Raw genomic sequence first — 26,094 nt, 5'->3', positions numbered from 1 at the left:
ATCCCGAAGTGTGTGGTGTTTGGGGTGGGAGGGATGGCATGTTAAAAGTCCCTTTGAATTGGTACAGTGGAAATCAGAAAACATTATCTAGAAGTATGGATTAATTAAATGTAGGAAGAGGCAGCATGATGTATATGGCAAGAAGGCAGATAATAGTGCTGGGCAAAATAGCAGACAGAACACATTTCCCAGCCTTCACTCATCTAAATTCTCATTGAAAAGACCAATAGATAAATACATGGATGGGGGAAAAAAACCCTTCATATGTGTTAGAAACTAGAGCTTGATGCTGCTCATATGCCAGAAAACCTAGGATAATTTTTGGTAGGCAGTTCTTCAGTGTAGGAGAACTCCTAACTTGGGAGGGGCAGGGGCACCTGGCTGACTCAGTCCATAGAGCGTGCAACTCTTGATCTCAAGGTTGTGAGTTCAAGCCCCATGTTGGGTGTAGAGATTATTTTTAAAAAAATGATAAAATATACCCGAAAAATTAAAAAAAAAAAAAAATATATATATATAAATTTGGGAAGGGCAGTCCTTTTTTTTTTTTTTTTAAGAGACAAAGAGCATGAGCAGGAGAGGGGCAGAGAGAGAGGCAGACACAGAGTATGAAGCAGGCTCCAGGCTCTGAACTGTCAGCATAGAGCCCATTGCAGAGCTCAAACTCATTAGTGGTGAGATCATGACCTGAGCTGAAGTTGGATGCCCAATTTTCGGAGCCACCCAGGCTGCCCGGGAACAGCAATCTTGAAGAGTGGTCCCACAAGGCACCTTATTTATATTTCTCTTGGAGCTCCTGGTTGGTTCAGTCGTTAAGCATCTGACTTTGGCTCAGGTCATGATCTCACGGTTAGTGAGTTTGAGTCTCACATGGGGTAATTTCGAGCCTGGCTTCCGGTGAGCATGAGCCCCGCCCGCTTCCAGTGAGCTCAAACCCCATTTCAGGTGAGTCCTGTTTGTTTGTTTGTTTGTTTCTTCCTTCCTTCTTTCCTTCCTTTCTCTTTCTCTCTTTCCTCCTCCTTCTCCTGCTCCTCCTGCTCCTGCTTCTCCTCCTCCTCCTCTTCCTCTGTCCCCCTCCTTGCCCCTCCTGGGATTCTCTCTCTGCCTCTCATTCAGTTGCACCCTCTCTCTCAAAAAAAATTTGTCTCTTGCCTCCCAGACCAGAAGTATTGGTACTTTGTAAATAGTGTTCATAGACCCACAGTTTGCTGCTAATACCTCCCTAGAAGGTACCTATCTACATAAGCAGCCTAGTTCCTATGTTAGCAGCTGTCAACACCACTATTTCAAACTCTATCCAGGTTGTTTGATCTCCCAACTAGCAATGGAGTGAGGTTTTTGTTCTCAAAAAGATTCAGTCATTAAAAGCTATGAAAGCTGAATATCAGTTATAAGAAGAGAGCAATCTGATAGGATTCTAAAGGGATAGAAAATATAGTTACCAAAATAAAATCTGCTGTAGATGCAGTGAGTAGCAAATTAGAAAAACTTGTGAAATCTTTCCCAGGGTAGTATAAAGGCAAAAGGTGGGGAAATGAAGATGACTGGAAAATAAGGTAAGTCTGGAGATAAAATGTACAAATAATAGGAATTTTGGAAAGAGCGAGATGGAGCAGATAATAGTAGAAGAAAACATTTCTGACTCAATGAGACATATGAAAATATATTCTTCTGGACTTTCCACATTTGGAGGCATTTCTGCTAGTGACGCTATGAAAGGAGCTGAACTGATGAGAGCCAACCTCTAAATTCTCCCATGAAAGATCAGAACAACAGGCAGGATCAACAGGTGGAAAGCCAGCAAGATGGGAGGCCTTCTTCCAGGACTAAAGGGTCATCAGGACCCAAAAGACTGCATGGTGGGGTATGATCATTAGAAAAAAGAAAGAGTTAAATTGCTATATACAGGTGATAATGATGATCAACCTAAAAATTGAAGAAAATTATTACTTGAAAACCCATTTGAACTAGTATTAAGTTATATGGTGTGTACCCACTAAGTATATGGAGATCAGGAATTTTCAGTAACATCTAGTTAGCAGCTGTAGTGAAAAAAAATCCAACAAGTATTTAGAAAGAACACCCCTAAGAAAGAAGAGAAGTTATTTTAAGAAAACTTAATTTTACAACACCACATAAAGAGACTTAAAGAAGTAGAGATTAAACATGTTTCTGATTAGGAAGACTTGGTATCTTGTGGATTCCTTTCAAGTCAATGAATTTAATATAGTCCTAGTAAACATCCTAACCAACCTTTTTGATCAGAGGTGGGATGGTAGTAGAATTTACCAAATTTTTCTGAAACTGATGTAGAAGAATACGTTTAAAAGAAGAATTTTGAAGGAATGGTGTTATAGAGTTGGAATTGTACTACCATGTATTAGAAGATTTTATAAACCTGCAATAATTAAAACCATATGGTAATGACTAAGAATAGAACATCTATAGTCCTGAAAAAAAAAAAAAAGACATATTAGTATATGATAGAGCTATCATTTCAATTCACTGGAAGAAAGAATGAATTAGTTAACAAATGGTGGTAGGAAAATTGGTTTATAAACTGGAAGATTATAAATTTATTCATACTTCACACCTTAAACTAAGACTTCCGATGGATAAGATATTGAAATATTCTTATAGTGGAATAGAAGAATTTGAGGAAATATATATGTAAGCATATGATCAATTAGTGGAGAAAGGCTTTCCTGTTTTTAACATTTAAGAAAATATTTCTTACACATATATAATTTTTAGAAGAAAGAAATATATAAGCAAAAAGAAGAAAAAAATACCCAGAATTCCACCCAGTCCAAGACCACCATTGATAGCATGCTGGTTGTATATAGGAGGGTTCCTTTAAATGCAAAATAAAATGAAGAAACCACATATAAAAAGTGATTTGGCAGGACTCCTGGGTGGCTCAGTCAGTTGGGTGCCTGACTCTTGATTTTGTCTCAGGTCGTGATCCCAGGGTTGTGGAATCAAGCCCTGCTTTGGGTTCTGGACTGAGTGTGAAGCCTGTGTAGGATTCTCTCTCTCTCCCCTTTTACCCCATTCCCCCACTCACATGCATTCTGTCTCTTTCTCTCCCTTTCTTAAAGAAAAAGAAAAATGATTTGGCTGCAAGGAAAAAACAAAGGTGTCAAATATTGTTAAAATTAAAAGACAAATGTTGACTATGAGCAAATATGGATGCCACATGATAACAATTTAACACCTTTAATAAAAGAAGAGGTCTCAGAAGTGAGTAAGAAATTAACTGAATAGGAAAATGTGTAGTCATGAATAAGCAGTTTGTCAAGGAAGACATAGAAACAATCAGTAAACATGGGAAAACATTGTCAGTCTCATTAGTTAACAAAAAAATTGAAAATAAAACTGCAATGAGATACTTTTTAAAAAATTGAGATACTTTGGGGCACCTGGGTGGCTCAGTTGGTTGAGCGTCCGACTCTTGATTTTGACTCAGGTATGATCTCATGGTTCGTGCATTGGGCTCTTCACTGATAGTGTGGAGCCTGCTTGAGATTCTCTCTCACTCTCTCTCTCCACCCCTCCTTTGTGCACATGTGCTGTTTCTCTCTCAAATCAACATTAAAAAAAAATTGAGATACTTTTTAAATCTACCAGATTGCTAAGACTTTTAAAAATAACTTCCCTGTTTTAATAATAAAATAGCATGATTTTATTTCTTTAAACAAGCACCCCAGCATTTATAAATCCAAGTGAATATTTACCTTTCAAATAAGTCTGTTTGAGAATAGATGCCAGTGTGGAAGATGTTGCTTAGAAACAGCCACTGTCATTAATAAAATTTGTATTTTCCTCAAGCTTTTCTGTTAAAAAAAAAAAACTTAGTAAGAATCAAATAAAGTATTACATGGTGATCATATCTTACTTTTTTTAGGTTCAGGAAACAATCAGCCCTTGTGTTTTGGTAAAAAGACCCAAATACTCATTGTTGATGAGGAGAAATATGGTCTTACATCGCTAGGGGTAGAATCAAATGATATAGCCATTTTCTAGGACAGTGTAGAAAAATGTGTTAAAAGCATTCGTGATCTACATACCTTCTGACTCAACAGTTTTACTTAAAATAATTCATACTAAAGAAACTATCAGCTGTGCAAAAAGACATATATTCTAGGATATTTGGTGTATATTACATATATACACATGTGTATATAAGGATATTTATGATATTAGAAATAATTAAAATAGAAAGTTAATTGAATTTATTATATATGTGTGAAAAATGCTGTGCAAAAATTAGGAATGCTTTAACAGATAATAGTAAATCACAAAAACTGAGTATACACTTTAGACAAAACTCTGATCCTAGTTACTCATGCAATTATTAAGTCATTCACTCACAAATATTAGTGACAACCCAGGCATTGTTCTAGATTCTAGAGATAGAATACTGCTTCGAGAAAAAATAAAAAAGATCATATCTTTGCCTTCATGGAATTTACAGTCTAATCAGCAGAGACAGAAGAATAAATAAATAGTCAATCAGAGATAAGTGCTTTGGAGAAAGATATGGCACATGATAGGCAGAGAGAGAGGGAGAGAGAGAATCCCAAGCAGGCTCAGCATGGTCAGTGCATAGCTTGATGCAGGGCTTGAACTCAACAACCATGAGATCATGACCTGAGCTGAAATCAAGAGTCCAATGCTGAACCGACTGAACCACCCAGGCACCCCCACCTCTGTGTTTTTCAAATTTTCTATAATTACTACTTTTAAAATAAGAAAAAAAAATTAAAATGGACTTCTGCTTTTACTGTGCTCCCCCTTACCCCAATTTCAAAGTATTTAAAAAATTTAAGAATTATGTTTCTTTCCTTTTAGTGTTAGGCACTCCCTCTGTCTGGTAATTCAGATGGTGAGTAGGTCCAACTCTTAAATTAGAACCAAGATGTTAACTGACTAGTGAAATTGATTGAGGAAGGAAATTACACCTTTTTTTCTTTCAGGGTAGAGAGGACTATATTCAGCATTTCCCCTATCATCTTTGTTTTCTTTTGTGAAGTGAACTTTAGAAACCTATTTTATTACATCTTTTGATAAATTTGATACTGTAAGGTTACATTTTTACTTATGTGTTCTGCTGTTATTACATCATCACCTGATGCAGAATAACTCAGGGACAAAACACTGTGCAGTACACATCAGTAGAATGGCCATGTCTCAGTCATCTTTACTAATGAATGTGAGTTGTGTTGCTGATTTTCTGAAAATCATTTGTATGAATCATTAGAATGTAGTGCTATGAATTTTCTCCAGTGACTTACCTTTCTGATTTGCTTGATTATACCAAATGTTAGAGCACTTATAAACCAATTCAGTCTAAGCAAGGTGAGGGTTATAGTGGGTGAGAGTGTGCCAGTTGGCAGAGAGGGAAAAAAAAGTCACACTCACTTCAGACTTGGCTATAGATAATCTGCATGAATGATTTTCTTTTTAACGATAAATCGACAAAATTCCCATTATCTGGAAGCATAACTTGAGTTTTATTTAACCCTTGCTTTGATTGGCAGTGTCTAGACCTCTAACATTACCTAGGAATTGGCGATTCTGGCTTTTTGCTCTAAGAGTACCTTTCTAGGTGATGTGAGGAACACACTGGCCAAGGTAAAATTTTGCTTTGCTTTGTATTTTGGTTTGAAATCATGCTTTACTAGTAAATTGCAAATCTGTGGTCACACTTGTTTTACACTATTAGTTTCAGAAATAGCAAAATCACTTCATGGCCTGTTGGCTGTACTTTTGTCCATTAATAAAAATAAATGTGATTTTTTTAATAGAAAGAGAGAAATATCTCCTCTTACATTTTAGATTTTGAAGAAATTTATTTTTTTGTAGTCTAAAAAATGTCCTGTATACCTTCTGTATCTTTCTATACCAACTGAGCAACTTGTATGGTAAATAAATGTTTTGTTATATCTGATTTCTTTTTTTGTTTGCCTAATTGGAATATAAATATTTAGTTGTTTTCTGATGACCTAATACCTTTCTTTTAAGGTTTATTTATTTATTTTTGAGAGAGAGAGAGAGAGAGAGAGAGAGAGAGAGCGCGAGCGAGCACACAACCAGGGGAGGGGCAGAGAGAGAGGGAGACAGAATCCAAGGCAGGCTCCAGGCTCTGAGCTGTCAGCACAGAGCCCAACACTGGGCTGAACCCATGAACAATGAGATCATGACCTGAGCCAAAGTTGGACACTTAACCGACTGAGCCACCCAGACGCCCCTGTTTTCTGATGATCTAAAACCAGTATTGTTGTTTCTTGAATGCTTAAGTGGAAACAATTCCTTTGCTTTAAAAACAACTATCTTGCCTATAATGTTTATGCTTTCCAAATTTCTTAATTACTTCTATGTGAATTGTGTGTGTCACTGGAAAGAAAAGAGACTGCCATCACTCAAACCCACGTTGAATCCCAGCTCTGCCACTGAGTAACTAGCTGAATGAATAGCTGTCAGAGCCTCAATTTACTTATCAGTATGACGACCTATATTATTGACCTGTTGTGTTATGCTTCCAGTATTATGCCTAGTGTGTGGTATGCAGCCAGTAAGCAATACTTGTTCTATTTCTTTTATTTTATATTTTAAATTTGGCTGTGTATTGAATAGAACCTTTGGTGATTTTGTTGCAGTACAATTTTTATATAGAGCACTTTTGAAGGCAGTCGAAAAAGAATTATCAGTTACTAAATTTGGTCTACATGGTGTTAGATCTTTGACTTGGGTCTCGCCTTTTTTATTCTTTTTAAAGATATTTATTGTACAGTTTTACAGTATATTCAAAACATAGACTTGTGCCAGATACCTTACAAGATCCCTGTGGTAGAAGCTTGCTATATATTGTCTGCAATCCCCATAACTGTAGATACATTTTTTTTTTTAATTGAGGAAACTGAGGATGATACCTGGAAGGCTTTTAAAAAATGTATATGTAATAATGGGCCTGCCATTATGGGTTAAAATCCATATGGTATATTATAAAGTGATCTTCTGATGTATTGTTGGAGAATGAAGTTTCCATTATCAGACTTTAGTCATCTCCACTGGGACTGAGAGTAGTGGTCTTCAAGAAACTGTGAGAGAGATGAACTGTGGTATTAAAGTATCCTTGAAGTCAGTGTGAACGACTGTTAGTGCTAGAGGGTTTTTTTCTCTCTCCTCCTCCCCCTCCTCCTCCCCCTCCTCCTCCTCCTCCTCCACTCCTCGTTGCCCTCCCCCCCACCACATGTGCTATTCCTACTTCCATAATGTGCTCATCAATTAATTCTTAAATCTTCCAAGTGTGAGTACCTTCCTTAAGTTTAGTTCTTTGGTTTTTGTAATAACATTGCAGTTTTTCTCCTTAAAACAGAATCTTTACAATGATTCTGATTATATCGAAAGGAAAATCTAACAAGTGTTTGAATTTTTTTTAAAGTTGATGTGGTGTTTTAGTTTATCAGGGTTCACATAAGAGGAACTAACAGCTATCTATACTTAGTATTTCTTTTTTGTTAATTAGGAATATTTAATTATGGTCTTAGTGTATTTTGTTATTATTGACATAATGTTCCAAAATGTTTTTAAAAGTGGTCAGTTGTCACATATATTTATACATATGTTATAAAAAGGAACTTGTTTCATAATTATCTGCCTCTTACTTATGAGGAATATGAGTGTTAAAGAAATGCAGACAGATGTTTGGAGTACATTAGAGCCAAGTTTGATTTTTTTCATCTTGTTGGCATAGGAATTTACAGTGATTCATTGGGTTGTTTCTTTATTTAACTGGTTTCATTTTAAACATATCTTTGCCCCAACAATGATTTACTTAATTTAGAACAGTATTCTGATGAGTACAGGGACTAGTTTAACTTAACATCCAAATATTTGATTCTGTAATTATTAAAAATCAATATAAACATTTTACCACTGTGTTAGTAATCGTTTAAGAACACTTTTTAGTATGAAAATATTTGGTTATTTTCTTATTTCTAAAATCCTGGTTACTTATTTCTTATCTTTTTAAAATATAATTTGTCTAATGGTATTATTAATTATTACGTAAAACAAAGAGTCCCATCAAAAGTGTTTGGATTTTCTTTGCATATTCTGAAGATTAGGATTATTCTGCCTTGGTACACTTAATTTCTGAGGATTTTCAAAATACAGTACAAGAAATAATTTTTCTTTTGTCTGCCTAAAGTATGAGCTCATTTGTCACTGCTAATTTTTTTTATACATCTCACAAGTCAGGCTGCTTCCTAAACAGAATAATATCAGGAATATAATAAACCCTGATTGATTCCGTGTTTAGGGGTAAATGAGGTACTATCAGATTCAGAACCATCTTGACATCTTAGGGAGTAGTCCTCCCACCATTGCTAGGATATTGGATCCAGAAGCCAAGAATGATTTTTTTTTCTCCTAGATTACCAGCCAGGAAGTTTCTATGATGAGGGAAATATTCCCAGAGTTCAGAGAATGCTGTCATCATATGGGAAGTATAATTTGAAACAAGGAGAGAGGGAGTCCCAGAACATACCCAGCCCTACATTCCATTTATGCCAGAAGAAAGTGTAGTTTAATTTTCATTTTAATGAACTAGGTATGACTTTGTTTTGAAATGGTTCTGACATTTCTGTTACTATTGGAGATATTCTGTCCTTTCATTTCTCTTAGTTTAAAAGTTCTGTGTTTACCCCTCTGTTTAAAAGATTGCCAAGACCCAGAATTGTGTGGTTTTTGATAAGAGTAGTTGGAAGTGTTATTGATGTTTCAGAGAATCCCTTTATCAAAGATAATTGGTCATAATGGTGAAGTTCATTATGTCATTTTCTCTAAAATCCAAAGATGACTCTGGGTAGAGATGGGGGACAGGGAAACAGGAGGAGGATGTTAAGTGTTCAACATAGAAGGCTGGAATGGCAGAGCAAATGGGGAGATTTTATCTGTTATAGTCTATAGGGAATATTTTGAGATCAAATTCTTTTTTTAATTATTTATTTTGAGAGAGACAGAGACAGAGCACATGAGCCAGGGGAGGGGCAGAGAGAGAGAGAGAGAGAGAGAGAGAGAGAAGAGAGAATCCTAAGGAGGTTCCCAGTGACAGCTCCAGCTGAATGTGGGGCTTGATCTCAAACCGCGAGATCATGACCTGAGCCAAAATCAAGAGTTGGTTACTTAACCTACTGAGTCACCCAGGCACCCTGAGATCATATTTCTCTTACAATTTAGAAATTTAATAGATTCAAACTATATTGCATTAGATTTCTAAATTATAGAAGTTAGTTTTAGTCTACAGTTATGGTTTATTTTTTAAAATTATAATTAGTGCTAATTTTGTGTTACATTCATATTACCTTATATTTGTAACGGGTTTTTTTTTTTTTTTTATCTTAATCTATTCTTCGAAACAAAGGAGGCTCAACTTAGCTGGTCTAGATAAGGTTGTTTGACTCTTGGATATGAAAAATAATGAACTGCAGAGAGACAAAGCACAAATTGTTGGGTGCTGCTGTTTTATTTGTCTAGAAAAACTTGAAAAATAAAATTCTAGTAAACAGTAGAGTTGTTCTTCAGAGGGTTTTGCAGTGATTATTGAATGTTTTAATAAACATTTCCCCAGGGCCTACTTTGTGCAAGCATCATGCTCAACACTAGGGATATAAATGCATGAGATGAAGTGTTTTATTCTTGAAGAAGACCATGGGAGAGAGAGCTGTGTGAATAATTGCCATATCATAGGGGTAGACATTTTATTACCAGCTTTTGTAGCAGGTGATTTCTCTTGGTTGCAATGACACTAGGGAATAAAGAGAGACCAAGGTCAGAAAGCCAAAAGTCACCACATGGCTGAGGGAGGCAGCCATTCCTTCTTAGGAGAATCTTTCAGAAACTCTTCTTATTTCTTACACCATGTATCAGCAATTTCAATGATGATAACCAAGAGTAAAATCAAAATATGTCATAAGACATGAGAATATTTTTGTTACAAAGAGGCATTTTGGTTATCATAACAAAACCTTATATATTGGTGCTGCTTTATAGCTAACCTTCTAAAGATATTTTCTATTGGGAGCAACTTCCCATTTTGCAAATAAAGAAAGTAAATAAGGAAAGAGTAAAGGGCCCTCTGTAGTGGTACTACCAATGGCAGTCAGTTTGCTCTGCTCTAATTGGGTGCATCTATAAATTTGGTGTTGGAAAGTCCATAACATTAGGACAAATAGCCTTGTGCAACAGAACTTACTTGAGAGGGCTTTGATGATGCAAAAAATTAGAAAACAGAGGCCTATAGGAGATACACATTTGCTGTTTTTATTTCATTTCTTGGCTAGTTGAAGTGGTTGGTATTATCCTTTCTTATTCTTTAAAACATCTTATAAAAAATGAAACACTTCAAAGAACCTTTTATCTCTCTGTGCTTTAGTTCTGTTTATGAGCTGGCATGCTCTTTTCCATTAGTATCATGAGCTACTCCTAGAATGCTATGTGTATCCAACAAAAGTTTCCTTTTTGGAAATTACAGCCAGTTTTGGTTCCCTTTACTTTCATTTAGGAACGTTCAAAATTGGTTATTAACTTTTTGATTACTTCAGAGATAATAGTTTTAATTATTATTAAGTATACACTTATTTTTTCTATTTGAGATTTTCTTTATTATACTACTTTTGAAATTAAAGGTGTTTGTAGACCACTCAAAAGATTCAAAGCCTTGAGTTTCGTAAGTGGTACTTGGGTATGTTTTTTTGTTTTTAACTGTATTTGGGGCAAATTATTGCTCACTCCATGTGCTAGAATTTCCCCTGATGTAGACCAAGAATATTCCTCACCTTTTCTGTAAGAGTAGTTTAAAAGGTAAGTCTAATTTATTTTGAGTGATATTCGTCATTAGATCAGAGTGACTATTAAATTTCAAAGCATTATCATAATGATTATGATTATTGCTGAGTTGGAGGCAGTCTTCTCTGGAATCTATGTTATTAGTCTTCTTGGTTCTAGTGCAAGGTTCTGCAAAGCTTTCCTTTTGAGTTAAAGTTTATAGTTTTGCCATCATCATAGAGTTTACAGAATGTTGACCACATTGTTAGGAGGTGCCAACTCAGACTGCTTGGTAGTAACTGCCTGGAGAACCTGTTGACAACTAGGAGGCTTGCGGGGACATTTGTGAAGGAGTGGTACAGTCTAATAATGTCTGACATGATCACAAGTTGGGAAGGGATGGAGTAGGATTTGTGTTACTTACACCATGTGTTTGCCAAATCCATAAAGGGGCTTTAGAGTAGAGTAGGGATTTACTCCCACGTGTAAAGTAAAAAGTCATTCTTACCATATCCCTTGTCAGAAAATCCTCCCATCTTTGTCCAGATACCTCCAGTGGGGGGCTGACTACCTCCCTGAGTTCCCATTCTGTTGTTGGACAGCTCTGTTAGAAATTACCCCCTGTAGTATTCATATGCCTTTCCATTTAGTTGTTACTCTGTATTGAAAGTTCGTGAAAACCTAATATAAAGGGTTTCTGACAAGGGTAAATTATGAGGTGTTTGTTTGTTTTGGTATCATTTACCAGCTGCCTTTTTGTCCATTTCAAAGAACTTTAATTTCAAAATAAATATAAGAAGTTGCCTAAATGGTATAGAGGGTTGCTGTGTCCTTTTCACGCTGTTTTCTCCAATGGTAACATCTTACAAAACTGTAGTACAATAACAAAATCAGGAAATTGATGTTGGTACAGTCCACCAACCTTATTCAGATTTCACCAGTTTTACATGCTTTTGTGTGTATGCATGTGTGTGTGTGTGTGTGTGTGTGTGTGTGTGTGTGTGTGTGGGTGTGTGGGTGGTCCTGTGTAATTTTATCATATATGTAGATTTGGCTAATTGCCACCATAGTTAAGATACAATACAATACTGTTCCATACCCCCAAAGAGCTCCTTCCTACTTACCACTTTATAGTCATTCCCAGTCCTCACCCCTATTCCTCATCCATGGCGACCACTAATCTGCTATCCATCTCTGAAATTTTGTCTTTTTGAGAATTTTATATAAACGGAATCATATAGTACAACCTTTGAGATTGGCTTTTTTCCACCCAGTTCAATTCTCTTGATATCTATCCAAGTTGATTACATGTATCAATAGTTATTCTATTTTTTTGTATCATTATTAATGTTTTTCCTTAAGGCCACAATAAATATTTGTCTATATCAACAACTTTTAAAGTATTATAAAAGTGGTGAATTCACATTTATAGAGCCATTATATTTGAATTCACCTATTACATGATACATAAGAAATCTCAACTTTGACCATTTCTTGCTGAACTGTTAGGGCTAATGGGAGTGCAAGAGTGTCACACGCTCATCATCCAATCACCCCGTTTGTGCTACTTCCTTTGTGGCCACGGGTTGTCTATCTGAAGGGATGATTATGTGGATGAAATGAGACATAAAGTCAAAATACAAATTTTTCTATACCATGTCAAACCAAAATAAATATGTAAGGTACAAATGTAACCTATGGTTATGTCTGGTATAATGAGATTGACAATTAGAGATTTTGGTTTTTTTTTTTAAAAAAGAACTTGTCTTTATTTTCCATCTTGTCTATAATGAATGCATATTTTATCTTTGTTTTTCTATTTATAAAAATAATGCATACTTATTAAAAGTGGAAATGTGATAAAAATACATACACTAGAAAGTGAAAACCTACAGAAATCTCCCCCCTAAAGTTAATTATTATGAACTATTGTATGTTTTTTTTTACGCATACATTAAGTTTTTGTTATTATTATGAAAACAAACCAGGGATTTGCTGTGCACATTGTTTTGCCTCTCTTTTACTAAGGTATCTTGAATATTTTTTCATGTCTGTACACATGACTTTACTAGCTATATGGTTACTTCACTATGTACATGTACTATTCATTCATTTACTCAGTTACTCCTCATTGAATGCCTGCTGTGTTCAAGGCACCATGCTGGGGAAACTGCAATAAATAATACATGAAACTTACATTTTAGAGGGAAGATAGACATTAGTAATGATTAATTCCTCAATTGACTATTTGATTACAAATGTGATATTGACTAGGAAAAAGCAGTACAGAGAGCTGTGCAAGTAAATGCCTGTCAGATCACTCAGCCTGGACTAGGAACCAGGGAGGAGCTCCCAGAGAAAGTGACTTCTGAGCTGAAATCTAGGGATGGTTATGTATGGATTAGGAAGTAACTGATGAAAGAATAGTGCATAGATGAATAGAAACTCAGCTAGATATTCCCATACATGGCTGGAAAGCTGTATGTCACAATGGCAACCTTTTTTTTTATTTTTTGGTATAGCATTACAGAAGTTTTTTTTTTTTTTTTTTTAAATCTACATTCTGATTTGTCTACAGTGAACATGTATTTATCATGTAACTAAAATAAAAAGAAAAACCAGAAGTGTTGAATCACTATATTGTACACCTGAAACTAATATATCACTGTATATTAACTAACTAGAATTAAAAGCTTTAAAAAAAATAAGTGGGTGCAGTAAATAAAAAAAAGAAAAACCATAAACCTGTTTGATGTACAAATACATATACTCATAGGGGAAAAAAACTAATAAAATCTTTCTCAGTGTATTAATACTGTGGTGGCATTATAGGTAGCTGCTATATTTTTAACAAAATTTTTTAAGAGTAGTATTAGCTTTATAGAAAAATTAAGATGATACAGAGTTGCCATATGCCTCCCCCCCAATACACACATATACCTTCCCCGACACACACAGTTTCATCTATTCATATCTTACATTAATTTGGTACATTTGTTACAGTTGGTATTTTAATATTGATACATTATTATTAACTACCCATTGTTTATTCAAGTTTCTTTAGCTTCCTTTTGGCTGTGACAGTTTCTTATATTTTCTTTATTTTTGATGTCTTTGACAGGTTTTTTTTACATTTTTTTTAAACGTTTATTTATTATTGAGAGACAGACACAGAGTGTGAGCAGGGGAGGGGCAGAGAGAGGGGCAGACAAAGAACCCAAAGCAGGTTCCAGGCTCTGAGCTGTCAGCACAGAGCCTGACGCAGGGCTCGAACCCACAAACCACGAGATCATGACCTGAGCTGAAGTCGGACACTTAACCGACTGAGCCACCCAGACGCCCTGATGTCTTTGACAGTTTTGAGAAGTACTGGTATATTGTAGAATATCCCTCTTTTGGAATTTATCTGATGTTTATCTCATGATTATACTGCAGTGTGGTGGGTTTTTGGTAAAGTGCCCACAGAGGTAAAGTGCCAGCCTCATCACATCATATCAAGAAGTACCTACTATCAACATGAATTATCACGTTGATATTAACCTTGATTACCTGGCTGAAGTAGTTGGTGTTTGTCAGATTTCTTCTGTATTGTAAATTACTTTACTCCTTCCATTTCATACACTGCTCTTTAGAAGGAAGTCTTTATGCAAAGTCTCTACTTACAGAATCAGAGTTATGCTTCACTTCCTTGAGGGTAGAGTATTTACATAAATTATTAGGAATTCTTCTGCACAGGAGATTTGTCTTTTCTCCCCAGTTTATTTATGTATTTAATCATGAGAATGAACTCATGGAGATTTATCCTTTAGGTTTTAACCCAATAGTATATTTTATTCAAATGATTCCAGCTTTGGCTGGAGCTCTTTCACTTGTCTCTTGGACATACTCCATCAACAAGGTTTTGTGTTTGTTTTTGTTTTCTAAGTGTTTCCTTATTTTCTGACACTACAAGATGCTCTAGGCCTATTGTGTGTTGTCTGTCACAGACCTACAATCACCCATTTTTCAAGGAGCCTTGTTTCCTTTCATTGGAGGATAGTATTAAAAACCAAAATCTTGGGTGCTATTATATTTTTCTCTATTTTTTTTTCTTAGTTCTGGTCCCCCCCCCCCTCCTTTTTTTCCCCTTAAGATCTCTGGTAAACCAAATATGAATTTTACCATGGCAGATTTAGGTTAGCTCATTAAATATTCATTTCCTACTACCTTTCCGTCCTTTCCTTCTTTCTTAGACATCTTTCAGCCAGGGGTGACCTTGTGACACAGTGATGGCCAGAGAGATACTAAATACAAACCTCCTGGGGAAGGGTTTCTTTCCAAAATCAAGTCAAAACCTGGAGGGATATATTTTGGGGCTCTTCAGCCTTCGTCCCGTCAAAATGGAATTGATACCTGAATGTTCGGCATAAGTATGAAAGCAGATGCTAGGGAATGCACAGTAGAGAGATAGAAGGGACTTTGTTTTGTGATGTCATTGGTGACCTATATGGTTGAACCATCCCTGGTTTGCCCAGCTCCAGACTTCTAAAATAAGGTAAACTCCCATGTGTTAACTATTGTTCCTTGGTTTTTCGGTAATTGCAGCAGCTGAGCACAAAGTCTTAGCCAATTCAGATATCAGTTTGGTTGGCAAAATTACCATTAGTTTACTTAAGAAATATTTAAAGACCTACCATGTGTATGGGCAAAAAGAGAGGAACTCTGTTGATATCATCCCTGTTCCTACTGGCCCCAGTTTTAATAATGATATGCAGAATAGGATAATTACATGAGTGACTATGATTAAAAACAGAATGTAGTATACCTTTGTCATTTGCTTGGTCATGATTACTCATCATCTGTCACTTTATCTTACTGCATTCTCTGTATCTGAAACTGGCTTGGCAGTTTAGCTAGTTCCAGGACAGAAACCCAAGCGTGATCCTAGTCCCTTACTTTTCTCTAACTCTCCACATCCATTTGCTTACCATTTGGTAGCCTGTTTTCTTACCTTGTAAATATTTTTTATCCCATCTTATTTAATTCCTTTACTCCTCTACTAGTTCTGACCCTTAGAAATTTCTCTCATATACAACATTACAACCTTTCATATACAACATTACAATGCTAGTCCCCATGCCTCCAATTCATTCTCCTCACCCTACAGGCAAAGCAGTCTTTCTAAGAGGCAGATGAAATCTTGTTTCTCTCTTCAGTAAAATTACATGTTGGCTTTGCATTGTTTCGAGTATAAAGTTCAAAATTTTTCCTCTTGAAAGTCTTGCAGAGTCTCACCCTGCCTGGCTGTCCAGTGTTGTTTCATGGCAGTGTCCCCACACAAAACCACTCTGCAGGACACACCCCTGACTTCATTCCAAACATTTAACTAATTCTTCTTTAGTTTACTGTGTTCTTATTTATCTCAGAACATTTCCTCAGCCTGAAATTCTTGGTACTTCCAATGCCTTTTAACCTTAAAGACAGAGCTGGTCTTTCAGAAGACCTTCCCTAATTCTCACTATCATTCTCAAGGATCTCTATACTCAACCTCTGTTGTCACATAACTGGCTGTTATATTTTGTTGACCTTAACAATAAAACAGCCAGTTATTTTATCAGCAAAATGGGTTTATTCAGGAATAGCAGAAGAATTACAATTTGTGATATGGAAGTTATGACAAACCCTAGACAAGTCTGGATGTCCAAAGAGAGGAATGTTACTTTATAGAGAAAAGGAGGAAGTTGGGAGGGACTGCTTTGAAGGAAAGTCTGCGTATGTTCAGGGTGTTGACAGTTTCTCATTGGCTAAGTTGTGTTTTCTTACTGGCTGAGCTTGTTGCTGGGCAAGGAAAATTTTTCCACTTTCTGTTGAAGCAGCAAAATAGGTTTCTTGTTGGGAATGCAAAGTGTGTCTCTTCTTGTTGGGTTATAGTTAGTGACGAGTAATAGGAAGGAGAGCTCTTCCTTCTGGCCGCTAGACTCAATTTTAAACGAAGTTTCCTTTATTCAGTTTCACAACTTGAAATACCTCTTGAATTCATATACTTTCCATCAACTTTACACTTTGTTCTAGACTGTCATCATTATGATGTATTTAAATGGTCCTTCTGCTTCTGCTTTGGCAACTTGTAAAGTACCTGCTTTACCCAGTATCCAGTGATCTTTTCAGACTCCACATCTGATCATTATGGCACTGTGTTTAAAAATCCTTCTTCTCTGGTTGACCAATGAGCTTAGGCTACAGACTAAATCCTAATGTGGCCTGTAGTGTACTGCATGCATTGGTTCCTGTGTGTCCACTTTTCTAGCCTCACTTGTTTTCTTTTGACTCTTTAAACATGCTCTGCTCCCTAGTATCTCTGGACTTTTGCACAGGTTTCTCCTGTCTGAAACATTTATCATGTAGATACCTTCAACTCTCAGCACTTCCTCAGGATATCCCCACCCAGAGCTATCTATAGCAGACTTTTTTGTTATAGGTTTCACTTATTCTGCATAAACTTGTGGAGTTGAGCAAGGTGGAGAGCATATAGTTGCATTTAATTTTCAAAAATGATTGTAGCTCCTATCTTTAAAAGTAGCTTTTCTGCATTCACTCCTCTGGAAAAGTTTCATTCCTTGTATACAAACTGCTCATTTCACTCATTCCGTTAGATTCTTGTCCTGTCTGGATTTCTTGATAAATTCCTTAAATAGAGGTCTTGTCAGCACCCTAGATTCTTTGGCTCTAAATCTTTTTTTACAGTGTAACCATTTTTCTCTCCCAATTTTTAGTTTTGTTTGTTTTGTTTGTCAATTTTTGGTACAGAACCCACAGAGAAAGTTAACAGTTGTTTACTTTGTTCAGAAAAGTTCTGAGTAATAGAAGCTGCACTTAAATGGGTACTCTGACCACACTAGGAACATAAGGGACTTTAAAAAGAGTGATTCAGGGTGAGCATTCTGTTCCTCACTTCCCTAACCCCCAGACTCAGACCTCACACTTAGAATTCTGTGTAATTTCATGATCTGCTGACAAATATCCAGAGTTAGTCCCGATTTTAAACATATAGTGCAAAGTCATAGACTCAAGAGTGGAAAGAGGCTTTAGAGGCCATTTAGTTTTAGTCTAGCCACCTCTCTATTCAGGGTTGTTTGTTCCTGAGTGTTCTGTGCCACCCACATGTAAGAGCTTGTCTTTCATACAGTGAACTCAAACCTGCCTCCTTAAAATTTTCATCCACTGGCTTTTAATTCTTAGCACTGTCTGTAGAATAACAACTTTTGTATGTAAAGACAGCCATCATGTCTTTTCTAGGTAGCTTTTCTCCAGGAAGAATAGTCTCAGTTCCTTCTATATCATGGCTTAAAGTTCTTTTACCATCTTCTTTGAATTTCTGCAATTTTGATTTTTGAATGTTTTGGATTATTTACCACTCTGTCCCTTTTCTATTAGTGTAAATAATAAAGATGATTACAAATGAAATAAGTTGATAGGTTTGATGGCAAATGCAAAATATACAAGAACAACTTAGTTGAGGGAACCTGTGAAATACAATTTGGTGTTTAGCTTACAGATCAGAAAAAGTTATTTATCCAGACTTTTTTGGATTAAATAGGGGGTGGAGACAGAGGACATTTGGGTAATAGAAGCTGGTATAGGGGATGATTTATCTGATGAATGACCACTTCCTTCATTTTATTACATCATTACATTTGCATATCACTATCATTTTCAATCTGTGATAAGCTGCTCAATTTCATAAATACAGTGTATCCAGCATTTTGCCACTCGGGACATTACAGACTGTTATTTTTTTTTGGAGCTGTAAAGATGTTTATTCCCTTGCTGAAAAACACACATTTTATTATGAATTATAACTTGTGGCAGCCTTACAGGTCATTCCTCCTATCTGTGCAAAATTACGGATTTACCACTTGCTGCCTGAATTAAGAGAGTTAAAAGTGGTGGTGGCAGCTGAACTTCCTATGAACTGCAAAGCCCTGAGATAACTTGTCAGGGATGTCTAAGGTTTCTCTTTTAACTTTGCCTTTATCTTACCCTGGGAGAAAACCCACACAAATGAGAGAAGACACATTCATCTTTGGTAATGACACAGGAACTTGTGCTTTTCTGATCTTTTGCCACTCAAGTGCTGAATTAATATCAAGTGAAAATTATAAAATGACTTTTTATAATTGTTTTCAACGAAAATTGAAAAGGAGCATTGTCTGGATATTTATGGTTTTACCTGAACTCCAACATTTCAAATGGAATTGATCTTTTTCCAAAGGACAGCTTTTTCTGGGTGGTTTTCATTTTTATTTTTTTAAAGTTTATTTATTTACTTTGAGAGAGTGTGAGCGATAGAGCAGAACAGGGGCAGAGAGAGAGGGAGAGAGAGGATCCCAAGCAGGCTCCACACTGTCAGTGCAAAGCCCACATTGGGGCTCGAACTCATGAACCATGAGATCATGACCTGAGCTGAAGTCAGATGCTTTACTGATTGAGCCACCCAGGCGTCCCTTGATTTTTTTTTTTAAAGATTTTATTTTTAATCTGTACACCCAACATATGGGGCTCAAACTTATAACCCTGAGATCGAGTCACATGCCCTACCAACTGAGCCAGCCAAGGTGCTCCTTGATAATTGTTTTTTAAATACTAAAACTTGTGCATGATGTCGTCTTGGTGACCAGCTTTGAACAGAAGTTTTAGTATTAATAGTATCTCCTCCAATAATTTAGCTTCTCTTCCTTCTTTCTCAGTCTAATATTTATTGAAAGGTGTAGGACCGGAAAAGGTCCTTACGTAACATAAGCAAGCATTTAATTAAGGAGTAATGCCTATGGTACTGGAGTATGTGAAGTGAAATAGAGGTGTTTAATCAGCCTCAAAAGCTATTTACTGCTTCGTAAACTTTAGTGCTCGGTGTCATAAATATTATTACTGTGCTAGGGTTTCAGAAAAGCAGTGAAATAGCAAAACTGATTTTTTTCTATAGTTAAAATATGGAAAGTTTTCTTCCTAACAGAATTGTGTAATGAAGCTAATAGTTTGGAAAAGCATACATACTTGAAATTCTTAACTGAAATGTCATCAGAAGGGACTTAAATACAAATGAGGGATATGTTGACAATAAAGCAAGGAGGAAAGGCTATCGCTGTTAAGGCTGAAGTTATGTTGAGGAATAAGTCACATGGTCACATACATTTGCCATGTATTTATTGAGCACTACTATGGGGCATGGGCTAATAGATGCTTTCCATCCATTATTTTTTTAATTATTATAGCAGCCCTGTAAACTAAGTTGGGTCTAGTTTTAGAATAAGGACACAGAAGCTCAGAGAAGTTGTCACACGGTTGTGTCTGATTACACTTCTACTCCCTCCGTTACTTCAAACTGCTTCAAAAGAAAGCCTATATTTAAATAGTCATTTTTTTCAAATTCATTCTGCTGAATGCCCATTAGTATACTGGAAAAGTTAAGCTGTGCTATGTTACTTCTTAGATTTTTAACCTTTTATTTTTCCATATTCAACAGTTATTAAGCAGCTAGTATATTCCTAACATTTAATAAGTATTATGAGGGTTGTAACCATATGTGAAGACCTTGTCTTCCCCCTTCAGAGTTTACAAACTGATAAATATTCCAGCCTTGTATACAAAAATTTTAAAGTACAATCAAGAGAGCAAGGTTCTTTTTTCCAGTATTTTGTGATTGTTGGTGAGACCCCTTCCAAATTATCCCCCTTCTGTTTAGGTAGGGAAGTGCACATAAAAGCTAAAATTCAATCCAATTGATGTATGTATGATCCAGTTTACAAGGACAACTAAGGAAGGAGTTCATAGTCTGGTTGAAATGCTTTGATAGAGGGGAAATCGTGTGCAATGAGAATCTACAAGAGGTAGTTAGCATAAGAACTCCTGAAGCAGGAAAGGTTTTATAGAAACATTGTCTTTGGAGCCAAAACAACAACAACAAAGAAAGCTGGCCAATACAGAATCTAAGGGAAGGCTTTTGTTAGGATTCTAACATTTCATTAACCCAAATGTTAATTTTTTTTTAATTTTTTTTTTTTATATTTATTTATTTCTGAGACAGAGACAGAGCATGAGCAGGGGAGGGACAGAGAGAGAGGGAGACACAGAATACGAAGCGGGTTCCAGGCTCTGAGCTGTCAGCACAGAGCCCGACGCAGGGCTTGAACTCACAAACCGTGAGATCATGACGTGAGCCGAAGTCGGTCACTCAACTGACTGAGCCACCTAGGCACCCCAAATGTTAATTTTTTTGTGTGTGTACTATGTACTGTGTATGTACATAGTAATATGTACTATGATTTTGTAATCTTTTATACCAGTAATGTTTTCAAAAAGACCCTACATTCTTTATGAAAATGTCAGCAGTAGAAGTTAAAAAGTTTGGATTGTTGATGTTTGTATAAGAAAATTTGCTGATCATCGTGTCCAGTCCCCTCACTTTGCACACAAAGAATCCAAGGCCCAGATAAACTGTGAAGTGCTTAATGTCAAATACTTGTAAACATCAGACCTGGGACTTGGCTTGGATTATAGTCATGGTTTTGTCCTGTAGCTAAAGCTCTAGTTGAAAAATGCATGAGGTTAGTGATGGTTTAATAATAAGAAATAATTTATATTTCCTTTTATTGTTTTTCTTCATTGGCATTGGGAGAGAAGTGATTGAAGAAATGTGAAGTAATGGAAGTATCCTAGATGGAATGTGGATGATAATTTATTTAGGTAAAGCATGGGGAAGCTTTACTTCAGAAAGTTCAGCTTTCTAAAGTGGAGTCACTTAATTTCGGAAGGTGTTTATGTACATGCCATCTTTATAATGTATAAAATAGTGTGAAGATAGCAAATTTAATAAAAAGCCTGAGTGTATGAGGTAATAGTGGCAATAGAAATTGTAAGCTCAGATTTATTCATACATTCTTCTCTTAACTGGCCTTTTAACTGAAGTGAAATTGATGGGAAAAGCATGAAGTTATGGAGAGTTTGCAATAGGGATGCCTTTGGTTGACTGTGATTACTATAATGTATTTCAACCTTGAAACTGAGCCCTGGATGACAAAGGAAGGCAGCTTAGACATAAGAAAATGCCAGAGAGACAAAATAACCTTCAGCTAGTCTATAAAAGAATGATTAAGCAGTTCAAAATGTAAATGCCATATTCTATCATACAGCCATTTCTGGGGATCTGAAATGATCATAACTCTTCTTTTTCTGGATCCAGAAATGCAATTCTATTCTGAATGGCATAAGAAAGTATTTGGGGCCTATTGTCAGCCTTTTTCTAGTTGCTTTACCCAGGAGATAATGTGTGCAAAAGCCAAATAATTTTTGAAGAACAATGTAAATGATGTGAAAGCAAAGGATAAAAGGTATCCTCAGAATTTCCATGGTTAAGTCCAACGAAGGGTTTAGACTTGGAGTGTTTAAGAAGTCTTACTGATTACATCATTCATTCCTTTAAAGTCTTACTGACTAATTACCCTTCTTTCACCTTAAAATACTTGAAAGAAATCCAAGACCAAAAAGAGAAAATGGCTAAACAAAAATGTGCGTGTTGACTGCCATTACAATTTACCATATGTACTAATCTTTGCTAGTGAGAATAACCTACAGTGTATATAAAATGAAGATGTTAGATTAGATTATTTCTAAGTCCTTTGTTGTTCTAAAATCCTAACCAAGACTCTGTTGCATTATTCTAAGTCCTATCCATTCTCCTTTGTATTACATCCTATCAATCGGATTAATTTCCAGAAGACCCTACATTAATTATTTACTCCTTTGTCATTTAGTGGATCCTCATTAAATATATAATTGAGTACAAATTCTGGGCCTATCTTTCCTACCCATTTTTATGAATCTTCTGGCCAACACTGTTTATTTAATACTCTTCAGCTCTCCTGTGTGCACTCTAAATTGTTCCATGCCCCTATTAAAACTTTGTCAAGTGACTTAATTTCTCTGGAGTTGTTTCCTCACCCTTATAGGAAGGATAATGGATTTAATGACCCTTATACTTTTATGATTTCTAATTTACATATATTTTTCAATAATTGCTATTTTATCATTATAATAACACTTTACAGTGATAAGTGCAGGAATTACTATACACATGTACAAATAAGCACCAAGTCCAAGTAGGTTAGGTGATTTGTATGACAGTTGTTCTCAAACTTGGTAGTGTCAGAAAAAATCCCATTTAAAAAGTATCCCCCAAAATGAAATGCTTAAGGTATAGATCTAAGAAAATAAATGTAGATCTATAAGTGGAAAACTATAAAACAGTGATTTTAAAAAGTCAAAAAAGATCTATATAAATGAGATATTCTGTGTTCATGGATTGGAATACCCAATATTGTTAAAGCCTCAGTTTTTTCCAGTTTATGTACAGACTCAACACGGTCCCAGTCAAAATCCCAGTAAGCTATTTTGTGGCTATCATCATACTAAATCTAAAGTTTGTATGGGAAACAAAAGACTTAGTAAGGTCAATGCAATACTGAAAATGAACAAAGAAAATGAACAGTTAGAGTACTCACACCACCTGATTTCAAGACTTAATGTAAAGGGTACAGTAATCAAGACACAGTGGTATTGGCAAAAGAATAAACACATAAATTAACAGGATGGAGAGTCCACACAATAAATAAACAAAATAAATCCACACAAATATAGTCAACTGGTCTTTGACAAAAAAGCAAAGACAGTTCAATGGAGAAACGATAGTCTTTTCAATCAATGATGCAACAAGTGAACATTTGCAAGAAGTGAACCTAGGCATAGGCCTTATGATTTATACAACAATTAATGCAAAGTGGATTGTTGGCCTAATTTAAAATGTAAAACTATATTGAAGAACATATAGGAGAAAATTGATATGAATCTTGGGTTTGGCAGTGAGTTTTAAAATACATTAATAATGTGATCCATGCAAGAAAAAAATGGGTGAAGTTGGGCTTAGTTAAAATTGAAAACTTCCTCTCAATGCAAGACACTGTTGAGAGAATAAAAAGACAAGCCACAGTTGGGGAGAAAATATTTGCAAAACACATATGATAAAGGACTTGTATCCAAAATATGTAGAAAACTCTTAAAACTCAGCAATAAACAAATCAACTCAATCAAAAAATGGACAAAAAATTTGAAGAGACCCTTCATCAAAGAAGATATATAGATGGCAAGTAAGCATATAAAAGGTTAAAACAATAATGAGATACCATTACATACTATTAGAATGGCTAAAATTCCAAACACTGACAAAAGCAAATTTTGACAAGGATGTGGAGGAATGGTAATTTTCATTCCTTGCTGGTGAGAGTGCAAAATAGTATGGCTAATTGTTGCCTGCAAAGCTAAATGTGGTCTCACCATGTAAATCAGCAAACACCTTCCTAAGTAGTCACACAACTAATTTGAAAACTTACAACCAAACCTGCATGCAAACGTTTATAGTAGCTTTGTTCATAATCTCCCCTGCTAAACCAGAAGCAGCCAAGATATCCTTCAGTAGGTTGAATGAATAAACTTTGGTACATCCATAAGTGGAATATTATTCGGTGATAAAAAAGAACTATCAAATCATGAAAAGATATAGATGAACCTTAAATGCATACTGCTGAGTTAAAGAAGTCAGTCTGAAAATTCTACATACTGTGTAAGTCCCATTATATGACATTCTGGAAAAGGCAAAAATAAGAGTCAGTTAAAGGATAAGTAGTTGCCAGAAGCCAAGGGGAGTAACAAGTTGTGGGGAAGGTTGGTTAGGTGAAACGCAGGGGCTTTTTTAGGATAGTGAAAGTATTTTGTATAATACTGTAATGATGAATATAGGACATTAAGTATTTGTTAAAATCTGTGGAACTTTATAGCAGAAAGAGTGGATATTAATATATACTAATTTTAAAAACCTCATTTAGGAAGTCAGGGATCTCAGAGTAGAATGTAAAGTGTGACAAAAGAATGTAAATGTATTACAAATATATTAATGTCACTGAAGAGGGTGTAAGAATGAGGTACTGATCTAAGTAATTTGGGAAATGAGTAGAATCTGTAAGACTAAAAGGCAAAAGGAACTGTATATGTAAACACTGTACTCTCTTACAGGGGGACAGGGTATATGGGTTAACAATTCTGCAGCTGCTATATATGTTTCTGCTATTGTAGTGGGGTTACAGTAAGCAAGGGGGAGAAGCTAATATGATCCATGTGATAATGGACTGGAGTTGGAGACTTAGTATGCCCTCATGTTTAGCTTAATATAGATGTAGGTGATTGCATATAAAAATGTTTATAGATAGGGGCGCCTGGGTGGCTTGGTCGGTTAAGCGTCCGACTTCAGCTCAGGTCATGATCTCACGGTCCGTGGGTTCGAGCCCCGTGTCGGGCTCTGTGCTGACAGCTCAGAGCCTGGAGCCTGTTTCAGATTCTATGTCTCCCTCTCTCTCTCTGCCCCTCCCCTGTTCATGCTCTGTCTCTCTCTGTCTCAAAAGTAAATAAATGTTAAAAAAAAAAATTAAAAAAAAATGTTTATAGATAATGTGTATATACACAGGTTAGTAAACGTAGTTATATTACTCTGTCAGCTGAGAGGGTCTAGAAGCAATGAAACCCCAGTAGCAATGACCACACCTTGTGCCCAGATCTTGGTTTCTAATACCATTATCCTCTAAGAGGAATGAAAGTTTCTTGGAGAAGTGACTAATTCTTGTGTTGGGGCAGGAAATATATAGGGTGAGCCCAGAGCATCTTGTAGTGCCGAAAACTAACAAAGTGCTTTAAATACACACACACACACACACACACACACACACACACACACATACACACACGGTAACAGGAGTATGCTATAGGGATAGAAGAGCTAACTAAAAGATCTCCCAACATGCAAAACTGGAACACTGTGAGCAATAAAATAAATAAAATAGTGTTGGGTTAAAAGCCAAAATATAAAGAAATATTCATATATCCATACTGATATAAACAAACAATTGATGTTGACCCCAAGGGAGAATAGGCACATCTCCCATGCAGAAGAATTTCAGTACTTTATTTAGATACTCCACCTGCAAGGAAGTGTAACTCCCCACCTCTCAAGTTGAACTGTTGATAGTGACTTTTCTCCAAAGAGTACAATATCATGGAAAAACCTGACAAACACTGCCTCATGCCAGGTTATCAAGGTCACCATCAATAGTGATAAGTCATGTTGATAAGTTGTATCCTTGATAGGATAAAAATGATACTTTACCTGTGCTGTTTTCCTCC

At 35.9% G+C, this 26,094-nt stretch overlaps 1 protein-coding gene across 6 annotated transcripts in view; it reads left to right on the top strand.

Annotated features, from left to right (window-relative positions):
• The window catches only part of PEAK1 (pseudopodium enriched atypical kinase 1), a 307,491-nt gene that overhangs the window by 77,156 nt on the left and 204,241 nt on the right, over positions 1 to 26,094 (top strand). The window contains exon 3 of one of the 6 annotated variants that reach the window (XM_053888823.1): positions 3,102 to 3,243. The exons of the other annotated variants lie outside the window; for them this stretch is intronic. The gene's annotated coding sequence lies outside the window, so the exon portion shown is untranslated. The remainder of the gene's footprint in view (positions 1 to 3,101; positions 3,244 to 26,094) is intronic. 6 annotated transcript variants of the gene reach the window in all.

This window comes from Panthera pardus, unplaced genomic scaffold, assembly GCF_024362965.1.
Source record: "Panthera pardus isolate Hobbes unplaced genomic scaffold, ASM2436296v1 HiC_scaffold_24, whole genome shotgun sequence".
NCBI lineage: Eukaryota > Metazoa > Chordata > Mammalia > Carnivora > Felidae > Panthera > Panthera pardus.
Note: the sequence above shows the minus strand (reverse complement) of the source record. Positions and strands in the feature narration are given on the sequence as shown.